The 8,295-nt window shown below is 46.5% G+C and overlaps 1 protein-coding gene across 3 annotated transcripts in view; it reads left to right on the forward strand.

Annotated features, from left to right (window-relative positions):
• The window catches only part of LOC100952101 (protein Shroom2), a 67,239-nt gene that overhangs the window by 29,852 nt on the left and 29,092 nt on the right, over positions 1-8,295 (forward strand). Inside the window, exon 1 of one of the 3 annotated variants that reach the window (XM_023515052.1) lies at positions 1,970-2,010. The exons of the other annotated variants lie outside the window; for them this stretch is intronic. The gene's annotated coding sequence lies outside the window, so the exon portion shown is untranslated. Of the gene's footprint in view, positions 1-1,969; positions 2,011-8,295 lie in introns of those variants that run through there. 3 annotated transcript variants of the gene reach the window in all.

Genomic DNA, 8,295 nt, shown 5'->3' on the forward strand with positions numbered 1-8,295 from the left:
GGCTAGTTTTGTATGTTTTGTAGAGATGAGGTCTCTATGTTGCCCAGGCTGACCTTAAACTCCCAGCCTCAGGTAATCCTCCCACCTCAGCCTCCCAAATTGCTGAGATTTCAGGCAGGAGCCACTTCACCTAGGTCTCTCTGCTAAATCTTAAAGTTCCTATCAATATATTGTGGCCGGTGTACATGACGCAACTCGTGTGTGTGTGTGTGTGTGTGTGAGAGAGAGAGAGAGAGAGAATATCTCATTGTCTGTGGTGACAACTTCATTGACACTGGTTGGGAGGAAAGAGTAAGTCCAGGGTTCCTGTGGAAGCAGTGCGCCTCCTGCGTGCAAGGGTTAGTCTTCAATGTGATCTGTATCCTGTTAGTCCAGAGAAAAGCGATGATTGGAATGGGTCCTCCTGCAACACCTGCCAAGCCTTCTTAGCTGGACCCAGAAGCATGCTGCAGGGCCTGGGGCCATGTGTCCCCCAGCTCATCCTCAGCCCAGGCCCCTACAATGAGCAGCAGGGCCTTCAGAGTTCTGCTTGCATATAACTTTAAAATTTCTTTTGTGTGTGTGTGGTTTTTTTTTTTGAGACAGAGCTTCAAGCTATCCCCCTAGGTAGAATGCCGTGGCACCACAGCTCACAGCAACCTCCAACTCCTGGGCTCCAGCAAGTCTCCTGCCTCAGCCTCCCAAATAGCTGGGACCACAGGCACCTGCCACAGCACCCAGCTATTTTTTGGTTGCAGCCATCATTGTTGTTTTGGCAGGCCCAGGCTGGATTTGAACCCGCCACCTTAGGTGTATGTGGCTGGCGCCTTAGCCACTTGAGCCACATGCGCCGAGCCTTCTTTTGTGTTTTATCGCCTCTGGGCCCTAAAGATAGGAAACTGAAACAGAGTATATATTTAGATGCATTTAGCACTACAATAAAAAAGAATCAAAGTCACATACTATGTGATTTCAGTTATATAAAATGTCCAGAATAGGCAAAAGGGCCTCAGGGAGCAGGGGAGCCTGCTGAATTGGCATGGGGCTTCTGTTTGGAGTGATAAAGGTGGAATGACATGGTCCTGATGGTTGCACAGCTCCAAATGTCCTATAAACTACTGAACTGTACCTTTTCAAAGGGTGCATTTAACAGTAGGTAAATTTTATCTAAATTTTTAAAAAACTCAGTCAACAAAATCTATAAAAATCATTTTCATTTCTGTTTTTTGTTAAAATGGGTTCTGTGCATTCAGTGTCTGTGGCTCAGAAGTCGTCAGACTTTGTGGGAGACCAAACGGTCAGTATTCGTAGGTCTGAGGTCTGTGATGTCCCTACAGTGACCACTTAGCCCTACCAGCAACATGACCACAGCCATTGTATGACCTGGCTGCCATCCTTAACAGGCCTGAGGAGTGAAGACTGGCTGGCCCTCACACCTCATTTGTCCCGTCAGCTAGGGGCAGCACCCATACTGTCCCACCACAGCCAGCAGCCACAGGGACCCCTGCTTCCTTCTCCACATTCCCTCCAGCTTAAAGCAGGAGCTAAGGTGAGCAAAACCTCCAAGTTCTGTGGGCATCAGGGATGTGGGTGTCAGCTGGCAGGACTCCCTGGCTGCCTTCTTGCGAGGCCATCTGTGTTTGTGCAGCTGCCCTGCCTCCTATTTACCGTGTAAATGTGTGGGAGGTCTATCAGCAGAACCCGCATTAGCTTCTTGAATAGAATCACAGTGTGTCTGCTACAGACTATGCTTCTGTGTGGAGATTCTCCATGCTGCCATGAGCGTCTCTGCACCAGTTACCTGGGGTCTCCTCTGTCCTCCGTGTGTCTCTGCCTGCAGCATGTGCACCAGAGTTCCTGGCCCTCCTCCTTCTCCTTGGCAATACTGCACACCCTTTAGGCTGTATCTCACAGGCTTCCTTGGAGTTGTCTGCAGTCTGGTTCTCACAGTTTATGATACGGTATCTCAGAGGAGCACGTCAAATCACATGGTGTTGGATGGTGTAGAACCAAGGAAAGTTGGGGGTCCAGGTAAGATGCACTTGGAAATGGAAGTGCACGTGGGAGCAGAGCAACTTTCACCTCTGTGTGGACTAGCTGGGTCTGGTTTCCAGTTCTAGGGAAGCAGCTGTCTACATTATTCAACAGAGGAGATTGTTGTGTAACCAGTGGTTTAGTCATGGGTCTGGTACACTGGCCCTCAAGCCAACTCTGGCCCCCTGCCTGGGTCTGCAAATAAAGTTTTGGGGCCACAAAGCCCCACCTGTTTGCTCACAGATTGTGACTGCTGCCTGTCTGTAATGACAGAAAATTGAGTCATTGTAACAGATCAAATGGCTCCTAGAGCTGAAAATATCTATTCTCTGGCCATTTATGCACACGTTTGCTAACTGCATTGGATTCAGTTGGAAGATGTAGGAATGGCCTTGAACACGAGTGCTTCCTGGACAGAGAAGGCGCAACTGAATGGCATTCTGCCTGGATGTTTTGCAGGCTTCTTACAACATGATATGCACTTTTCTGTTACTTTTATTTTCCTATTCTCGGGCATAGTTGCTTAACTTCAAGAGAACACAGGATGCTGTAGCTGTAAACACCAGCTCCTCTGACTTCTCAGTGACAGTGTGGGTCAGGGCAGCTTGTCCTTAAGACCACAAGGGGTAGCTGTGCCACTCAGCAAATGTGAAGTGACTTGGAAAAGATTCAAGATTTCAATGAGGCTATCAGGGAGGTGAGGAGGAAGAGTTCTTTTGGAAGGGAAGGGTGCTAGGGTGGTTGGTTATTTTGTTCTGATCCTTTTTTATCTGTGGAATTTTTCAAGGGCACAAATCTTTGTGTCACTTAAAAAGAGATTAGTATGCAGTTTATGATCATGATTTGTAATTTAAGTCTATCAGGGTATCCAACCTTTTGGCTTTTCTGCACCACATTGAAAAATTGTCTCGTGTCCACTGGGTTGGACACCTAAACAGTACTGATACTATAGAGTGTATGAAAATATTTGATCATCTTGTAAGTCCTGATGATTATGCCTTGCTGTAAAAAAAAAGAAAAAAAGCTATGCGGAAACCCAAATTGTAAACCTTAATATTATAAAAGTGTTTTCTCTTTAGAAATGATTCATGGAGCATCTCCTTTGAGGAGGGACTCCTAGAACCCAGCCAGCACCCAGATCCTGGTTTCTAGTGCCCTTCTCCTGGGAAAGGAACCGGGGTTCCTTGGAGGAACAACTGGGGCAGAGAAAGTACAAGATGAGCCTGGCTCATCTTATACTGCTAGGAAGAGAGGAAGGGCTCAAAGATACCTGTGAATAAAGCCAACAGCAACAAGAATGAAGGCGTATCAAAGGAACACAGGAACCAGCAATGGTCAAAGCTGGAGTAATTTACACAACAACAGCAAAAAAAATGATAGTGGATTATAACCCCAAAACAAATCCATGAGCCCATATTGATACACAGAAATAATTGAATAAATCAGTCAATTAAGAATAAATAAGTCTGGGTAGTGCCTGTAGCTCAGTGGGTAGGATGCTGGCCACATACATGAGGCTGGCAGGTTTGAACCCAGCCCAGGCCTGCTAAACAACAATGACAACTGCAACAAAAAAAAATAGCCAGGCACTGTGGTGGGCGCCTGTAGTCCAAGCTACTTGGGAGGCTGAGGCAAGAGAATTGCTTGAGCCCAAGAGTTTCAGGTTGCTGTGAGCTGTGATGCCATGGCAGTCTACTGAGAGCAACATAGTGAGACTGTGTCTTGAAAAAAAAAAAAATAAAAGAATAAATAAGTCTGCTGTGCAGAAAAAAATGGCAGATAATTTATGTAGCTACTACACCCTCCAGGAGGTGGGGCATAACCCCCCACACCTTCAGCTCAAGCTGAGCAGAGGAAGCCCCTTTGAGCTCAGCAGAGGAAGTTCCCCACTACAAAGAGTGCAGTAAGGAATAGTGCGGGTAAGAGAGTGTCCCAGTGTGGAAACCCAGCATGCACTGACCCTGCCAGGTGACAGAGCTCAGGTGGACAAACTTTGATCTCCTGACACATGCTGACAGTAGTACCCTTGATCGCATGTCGTGAAAGTGACACTTCACCTCCATGTCTCCCAAATGTCCATCATCCCTAACCATAGACACATCAGACGGTTCCAATTGAAAGACTGCAGAATGCCTGAACAGTACTCCTCACAGCTGTCCAGGGCAGCAAAACAAGGGCAGAGTGAGACGCTTTCTGTCTCTATCCGTTTAGCCTATTGTAACAAAATACCTCACATGACGTATAAACTGAGGAAATTTGTTTCTCACAGTTCTTAAGTCTGGAAGTCCAATAACAAGGCATTAGCAGATTTGGTGTCTGGTGAAGGCTCGCTTTCTGATTCACCAGCAGGTTCTTTGGTGTGACTTCCCATGGTGGAAGGGGTGAAGGAGGTGTCTTAGAAGGGTATAGATCCCATTCATGAAGCCTCGCACTCAAGACCCTCCCAGAGGCCTCACTTCCTAGCACCTAGGGAGTCAGGGCTTCAGCCTGGGGAGTCGGGGCTTCAGCCTGGGAAGTTGGGGCTTCAGCCTGGGGAGTCGGGGCTTCAGCATGTGAATCTGGGCAGGGTACACAAACAATCATTCTAAAGTACTGTTACAGCCAAAGCAATCTAAGGAGACACTAACAAATGTGATTCGGTATCTGGGTAGATTCTTTGGCAGAAAAAGGATATTAAGTCCAAAGAAAGTCTGAATAAAGTCTGGGCTTTAGTTTATACCAATGTACTAATACTGATCGGTTCATTTAACTATAACAGAGACACCACAGCAATCAGATGTTAGTAACAGGAAACTAAGGGCAGGACATACTGGAGCTCTCTCTATAGCTGCAACTTCTCTGTAAATCTAAAACCATCGTTAGACAAAAGGTATTTAAAAGTGTACATATTGACTTGTTCAATTTGTAAGTACATGGGTGACTATGAAACTTTTGAGACAGACTGTGTTATGATTCATTATTTCACTTCCAAGAAACACAGTTGATAGTGTCCTTTCTTTTTCTTTTTTTCCCAAGACAAAGTCTACCTCTACCACTCTGGGTAGAGTGCTGTGGTATCACAGCTCACAGCAACTTCAGAGTCTTAGGCTTAAGTGATCTGCTTGCGTCAACCTCCGACTAGCTGGGGCTACAGGTGCTCTCACAATGCCCAGCTTGTTTTCTGTTTTTAGTAGAGACAGGGTCTTGTTCTTGCTCAGGCTGATCGCAACTCCAGAGCTCAGGGATCTACCCTCCTGAGCCTCCTAGAGTGCTGGGATTGCAGGCGTGAGCCACTGCACCTGGCCAGACACCCATTTCAACTTGCTCAGCTTATGTGTTGCTGGGAGGGCTTCATTTGTTTCTGTCTGTGCAGATTGTATGTTTCCCAATTTTTGTGTATCTCGAAACTTTCGTAATGACCCCATATTAAGAACATACCTTTGGGGGACCAAGTGTGATGAAATATTTAATCAGCCTCTAGCTTTTTGTTGGATTCATCCCCTGTGTGGCCTCCAGTAAGCATTTGGGGTATGGAGGTAGCAGGGGGCAAATGGGATTGGGCACTTGGTAAAATAACACCGGAAGATCAAAATTACTGGAAGGAATGTGGGCTTTGGAGTCGAAGACATATACTTAAGTATGGGCTTAAGCCCTCATTCTGCTTCTCAGCACGATTGCACCAGGCCACCCACACTTGCTGACCTCACATCCAGGGACTATAGACATATCCATGCAACTTTTCTTGCAGATTTATGTAACTGCACAAGGGACGTAACATTAATATACCAGCTCGGTGCTTAAGAGCAAGAGGGGAAAAAATGTAGGAGTCACTCTTGTTAAATTGAAACAATATGGTGGAAATAGCTGCTGGGAATTTATAAGAGGTTAGTTTCAGAAGCCGATTGGAGAGAGAAAATGTGTCCTGGTGGCTCAGCCCAGGACTTGAGGGGATGGGTGGGTGGGTGGGAGGCTTCTTCCTGTACGGGCAGCCAGTGGTGCTGAGGCCTGGCGGGTGCAGGCGCTGTAAATTTGAGCACTGCGAAGGTGGTGGATTGGGCAAGTCAGGGTCAGACGGCGGCTGCTTTGCCTTCGCCCCGGAGTGCTGCTAGCAGTAAAATTTCCGGAAACACTTAGTTAGTAGGTTGATGAATTACATTCCTAGTGAGTGTGTAATCCACCCAGGAATCTCAATGGACATAAAATAGGCTATTGAATGTTGTCTTTTACTCTGTTCTGGCTGTTGGGTTGAACCGTGCGTCACGCACGCTTTGCGATGGTCTAGCATAGTTAAACAGAGAGAGCTGCATAACGTGCAGCAGGCTTAAAATGTAAAAAGGAAGACCTTCACGTCTTTAGGGGTTTAAAGGGACAAGCCTTTGGGAGTCGGAGCATGGAAATGTTTGGAACGTTCCCCTACCCTCCCTGAGGTCAGGAGTTGCTGGTGAAACCCTGGGAAACCTGTCTTCAGCGGTGGAGGTGAAAGTTGACGGAGCCTGCGTGAACTTGTCTGTCTTGCGGAGCAAGCACAGACAGGCCAGCTGTTGCGAGCTTGGCTTCTTCGAGACTCCTCGGCGCTGTAGGCAGTGAGGTGTGAGGGCTGCCGCAGAGGCAGGCGGCGAGGCCCTGAAGCATGTCACTGCCTCGGTAGGCTAGGTGAGCTCGGGTCCGCTGCAGCAAGCAGAGAGCCAGGTAAGATCCCCCCATGTTTGCTCTCAGGACGTCTCATGCCCAGTAGGACTGGTTTCCTGATGCCTGTGCTGTTTGTCAGGGGGTTGTAGTTCCCAGTGCCTCTTTTTGTTCTGCTGTCTTCTGCTTGTCAGCTCACAATGCTGTGGGGTAGGATCTGGCACGATCTGCACACATTCTCATTGTTTATTGTTCCTCCTGAAGATGAAAACTAATGCAAATCACGGTGCAGATTACTGCTCGAGCTCTGCAGCTGTGCTGCAGGAGTGTGTGCAGGCACACTCGCCTGTGCTGCACGTGTGTGTGTGGATGGATGAGACTTTTGCAGCTTTGGGTTTCACAGTGAGCTAAAAGCACATTGGAACAGGAAGGGAGTGCCTCTTAACAGCGTGTTCTAAGCTGGACGCGGAGCGCTGTCATCTGTGCTGGCAGCCCTTGGTGTGCCAGTTCTTCAGATGGGTTCCCGAGGGAGCTGGTTGGAGGACGCCAGCAGCACTCCCTAGTCCGACCTTCCACTGCTCAGGCACTGAATGCAGACGCTGAAAGAAAATGGTGAGTCAGCCACATCCAAATGAAGGAAAACGGTGGCAAAATCAGGTGTGCACCTTTAGTCCTGAGAAATGCTCTGTGCATATACTCACTCATGGCCAGTGAAAAAATTTGACAGGAGAAAATGGAATCACTGTGGTTTTTAGCATTTTCTAATTCTTTTATTTACTGTGTTAGGTGTGCTTGTGATAGTTTAAGGATTTTACTGTATGTGTGTTTTTTTTTCTTTTATGTTATAATGAAAGAAATAGATTATTATTTCTGGCTGTATTTCCAAGTGGTTAGAATACCTGTTTTATTAAAGGAAGCTGTGTGTGTGTGTGTGTGTGTGTGTGTAGGCTCAGTGCCATGTTCACACGGAAATTGCTGCATATATTCATCCATCCATACACACACAGGCTCTATCTGGGTCTACATTTACTGACTCACATAAAACAGATGTTTACTGGTTGTGCTATTTTACAGGTAAAAAGCGAAAAAGCATTTCAAGAAAGGTTTCCAGAAATCTACCTGGCAGCATTTATAGTAAACAGCCTGCTTAAGATGCATAAAATTAATGGGAAATAGCATTTTAACATGTCATGCAAAAACCTTTGATATGGAATTGACGAATGGTTGGCATATTTTTCTTCTTTGCAAAATAGAACCTTCAAAGCCATATTCTGCAAGTGTTTTTTTTGTTGCATGTGTGGTAGAAAGAGGGGCACAGCTATGCTTTCCTTTGTCATGCAGAATAGAAAATACATTTGACAGTCTCCATCTCTCATGCTCACACACACACATCTGCAAGGGAATTCTCCTTTACAGAGGATTGAATGGAATACACAAATAAGGAATTTTTTACTGAGTACTGGGCATAACCGTACATGTTGTTGTCAGCTGTATAGATTGCAGAAGGCGTCTGCTGGCCAGCTGGACAGACAATGACCCTGACTATGGCCTAAATGTTCCCTGACTCCGACTTGTTTTGCGTGGGCTGGCTGCTCCCCCAATCTGCCTTTGATTCTGAAGGCTGGGGAAGGAAGTGTTTTATGTGGCCTTCAGAATACATTTCCTTTATTCCTTACT

This window comes from Otolemur garnettii, unplaced genomic scaffold, assembly GCF_000181295.1.
Source record: "Otolemur garnettii isolate 467f Iridium unplaced genomic scaffold, OtoGar3 scaffold00065, whole genome shotgun sequence".
Lineage (NCBI taxonomy): Eukaryota > Metazoa > Chordata > Mammalia > Primates > Galagidae > Otolemur > Otolemur garnettii.